We start from the raw sequence: 5,000 nt of genomic DNA on the forward strand, positions 1-5,000 counted from the left end.
CCATGTGTCCCTCTAAGCCCCCCCACCCCCTCCTGTGGTAACAACGAATGTGATGGCATCTCTTATACACGAAGACAAAACAAAACAAACAAAAAACAAACGAAAAAGAACTCTTCATTTCAAAGTTGAATCCTCTATCTTTACCCGATCACAGTCCCCACTAAGCTATGCATTCCAATCATTGTGACAATTTTCTGTCTCATTAATTGTTGCCATATCAGAAATTCCGATTCTAACCACACGACCACAGCGCTGAAAGAAAGCACAGAACAAGAGAAGACAAAAATGAAGAAAACCTTTTGTCACTGTTATTGTCACAGTTATTGTCACAGTTATTGTCACAGTTGAGGGTGAAGGGCAGTTTATGCCGTTTCATTCACACACCTAAAGGCAGGAATAAATCAGTATAGTGCGCTGCGCTTCCTGCCTGTAAATAATCACAATGACACTTTCTTACAAGAAAAAGAAAAGAACAACAACAACAACAAAACAACCGTATTAACACAACTGAAACAGACTCCTATCACTATATCACTATTCCGATCATGTAAACCACTGTGTACACAGTTGATTCGGAAATGTCTGTCATCACACACGTTACAAACACTCCAAAGAACACACGACAAATTTAAGAAATTCCAGCAACCGTTTTAATGCATCTTTCTGGTGGTATCCACAACACGTGAAATTCAACATATTTATCAGCGCACTGATATTATAAACTGACCACCGACGAACGCGAAACCCCATCACAGTGATTACTGATTAACACAAGACTGGAAATAAGATCATGGGGACGTTATGTTGTTCTTCTCTGATATGCTTGAGAATGACAGTCCAAAAAGGTTGAGATAGACAACAACAAAAAAAGGAAGGAAAAAGAAGAAGAAAAGAATGAATTGACTACCACCCCCACCCCCTACCCCCCGATCCGGCTTTATCGCCGTCACTGATTTCAAGGGTCAGGCAGTGCAGTGATGAACTGCCCCTACACTGCAAGGAGGACGAACAATATTGAACACAAAGCAGGTCCTCCAGTTTGGCACAACACGAACACTGGCACTGAAAGGGTAAGGTGGTTGTGCGCACACACATACACACGGACGTACACGCACACACAGACGCGCGCACGCACGCACACACACACACATTCACACACGCGCGCGGAGAGAGAGAGAGAGAGAGAGAGAGAGAGAGAGAGAGAGAGAGAGAGAGAGTACAGACAACTGGTTATAACAACTTATCATAAATTTTAAATCTTACGCATAACACCTCTCCCACCTCCATCTATGTCTTTAACAGAGTCAACAACCATGCCACACCAACTGAAATCGCTTCTGATCCACATATGTGAAAAAAGAAAAAAGAAAAAAGCAAAGATAAATTGCACTGCCTTAAATGACCAGCCAAAAGTAATGATGATATCACACAATAATGCTCAAAGTACAAAATAAACAAAAAATACAACGTTAACTAAATAAACCTAAACCAGTAAGAACTGCCAACAATTTCAAAACTGCTGTCTCCCACCAGTATTGATTTCATTAAAACACCTGGTCGCACGCGCTGTGCCCGGGCCGTCACGACGACAGCCCGGACTGGCCACTGCAAGGGATTTGATCCGGACCACGATCAGCACGACACAGCCAGCACGTGAACACGTCACCCGCTGCAAGGGATTTGATCCGGACCACGATCAGCACGACACAGCCAGCACGTGAACACGTCACCCACTGCAAGGGATCTGATCCGGACCACGATCAGCACGACACAGCCAGCACATGAACACGTCACCCACTGCAAGGGATTTGATCCGGACCACGATCAACACGACACAGCCAGCACATGAACACGTCACCCGCTGCAAGGGATTTGATCCGGACCACGATCAGCACGATACAGCCAGCACATGAACACGTCACCCACTGCAAGGGATTTGATCCGGACCACGATCAGCACGACACAGCCAGCACATGAACACGTCACCCACTGCAAGGGATTTGATCCGGACCACGATCAGCACGACACAGCCAGCACATGAACACGTCACCCACTGCAAGGGATTTGATCCGGACCACGATCAACACGACACAGCCAGCACATGAACACGTCACCCGCTGCAAGGGATTTGATCCGGACCACGATCAGCACGATACAGCCAGCACATGAACACGTCACCCACTGCAAGGGATTTGATCCGGACCACGATCAGCACGACACAGCCAGCACATGAACACGTCACCCACTGCAAGGGATTTGATCCGGACCACGATCAACACGACACAGCCAGCACATGAACACGTCACCCGCTGCAAGGGATTTGATCCGGACCACGATCAGCACGATACAGCCAGCACATGAACACGTCACCCACTGCAAGGGATTTGATCCGGACCACGATCAGCACGACACAGCCAGCACATGAACACGTCACCCACTGCAAGGGATTTGATCCGGACCACGATCAGCACGACACAGCCAGCACATGAACACGTCACCCACTGCAAGGGATTTGATCCGGACCACGATCAGCACGACACAGCCAGCACATGAACACGTCACCCACTGCAAGGGATTTGATCCGGACCACGATCAGCACGACACAGCCAGCACATGAACACGTCACCTACTGCAAGGGATTTGATCCGGACCACGATCAGCACGACACAGCCAGCACATGAACACGTCACCTACTGCAAGGGATTTGATCCGGACCACGATCAGCACGACACAGCCAGCACATGAACACGTCACCTACTGCAAGGGATTTGATCCGGACCACGATCAGCACGACACAGCCAGCACATGAACACGTCACCCACTGCAAGGGATTTGATCCGGACCACGATCAGCACGATACAGCCAGCACATGAACACGTCACCCACTGCAAGGGATTTGATCCGGACCACGATCAGCACGACACAGCCAGCACATGAACACGTCACCCACTGCAAGGGATTTGATCCGGACCACGATCAACACGACACAGCCAGCACATGAACACGTCACCCGCTGCAAGGGATTTGATCCGGACCACGATCAGCACGATACAGCCAGCACATGAACACGTCACCCACTGCAAGGGATTTGATCCGGACCACGATCAGCACGACACAGCCAGCACATGAACACGTCACCCACTGCAAGGGATTTGATCCGGACCACGATCAGCACGACACAGCCAGCACATGAACACGTCACCCACTGCAAGGGATTTGATCCGGACCACGATCAGCACGACACAGCCAGCACATGAACACGTCACCCACTGCAAGGGATTTGATCCGGACCACGATCAGCACGACACAGCCAGCACATGAACACGTCACCTACTGCAAGGGATTTGATCCGGACCACGATCAGCACGACACAGCCAGCACATGAACACGTCACCTACTGCAAAGGATTTGATCCGGACCACGATCAGCACGACACAGCCAGCACATGAACACGTCACCCGCTGCAAGGGATTTGATCCGGACCACGATCAGCACGATACAGCCAGCACATGAACACGTCACCTACTGCAAGGGATTTGATCCGGACCACGATCAGCACGATACAGCCAGCACATGAACACGTCACCTACTGCAAGGGATTTGATGCGGACCACGATCAGCACGACACAGCCAGCACATGAACACGTCACCCGCTGCAAGGGATTTGATCCGGACCACGATCAGCACGACACAGCCAGCACATGAACACGTCACCCACTGTAAGGGATTTGATCCGGACCACGATCAACACGACACAGCCAGCACATGAACACGTCACCCACTGCAAGGGATTTGATCCGGACCACGATCAGCACGACACAGCCAGCACATGAACACGTCACCCACTGCAAGGGATTTGATCCGGACCACGATCAGCACGATACAGCCAGCACATGAACACGTCACCTACCAGACCACGATCAGCACGACACAGCCAGCACATGAACACGTCACCTGCTGCAAGGGATTTGATCCGGACCACGATCAGCACGACACAGCCAGCACGTGAACACGTCACCCGCTGCAAGGGATTTGATCCGGACCACGATCAGCACGACACAGCCAGCACGTGAACACGTCACCCACTGCAAGGGATCTGATCCGGACCACGATCAGCACGACACAGCCAGCACATGAACACGTCACCTGCTGCAAGGGATCTGATCCGGACCACGATCAGCACGACACAGCCAGCACGTGAACACGTCACCTACCGGACCACGATCAGCACGACACAGCCAGCACATGAACACGTCACCCACCCATCAACATGAAGGGGGACATGAAGAAATCAACAACACCGGAAACTTCACCCAGAAATATAACACGGAATCATTTTAATCATGAGCACATTGTATAGAGCATGGTACATGTCAACACACTGACAGATCGGTGTTGGCAGGGAAAGAGCTGTGGTCTTGTGGGTAGAATTCCTGACACACAGCACGGAATGCAGCCACTTTTCTCAACTGTTTAACAAATAGAATAATGAAGACACGATCCACTACAACTTTAACAAATCTTACACGCACACAACCATAAACACGCGTGCATGTACACACACACACACACACACACACACACACACACACACACACACACACACACACACACACACACACACACACACTGTACAACAATCACACAAAAAACACATACTGTTCACATATCGTCAGTTCAGAACCGTTCGTCAACCATGATCTCCACTATCAGACCTTCTGGCATCAACAGGCTATGATCTCCACTATCAGACCTTCTGGCATCAACAGGCTATGATCTCCACTATCAGACCTTCTGGCATCAACAGGCTATGATCTCCACTATCAGACCTTCTGGCATCAACAGGCTATGATCTCCACTATCAGACCTTCTGGCATCAACAGGCTATGATCTCCACTATCAGCCCTTCTGGCATCAACAGGATATGATCTCCACTATCAGACCTTCTGGCATCAACAGGCTATGATCTCCACTATCAGACCTTCTGGCATCAACAGGCT

At 50.0% G+C, this 5,000-nt stretch overlaps 1 protein-coding gene across 1 annotated transcript in view; it reads right to left on the reverse strand.

Moving 5' to 3' along the window:
• Window positions 1-627: 627 nt before the first annotated feature.
• The window catches only part of LOC143277679 (multidrug resistance-associated protein 1-like), a 74,171-nt gene continuing 69,798 nt past the window's right edge, over window positions 628-5,000 (reverse strand). The window contains exons 29-30 of the mRNA XM_076582596.1: window positions 3,779-5,000; window positions 628-3,586 (exon numbers count right to left, since the gene is read on the reverse strand). The exon at window positions 3,779-5,000 is cut by the window's right edge and continues 1,263 nt beyond it. The gene's annotated coding sequence lies outside the window, so the exon portion shown is untranslated. The remainder of the gene's footprint in view (window positions 3,587-3,778) is intronic.

Source organism: Babylonia areolata, chromosome 34 (assembly GCF_041734735.1).
Source record: "Babylonia areolata isolate BAREFJ2019XMU chromosome 34, ASM4173473v1, whole genome shotgun sequence".
Classification (NCBI taxonomy): domain Eukaryota; kingdom Metazoa; phylum Mollusca; class Gastropoda; order Neogastropoda; family Buccinidae; genus Babylonia; species Babylonia areolata.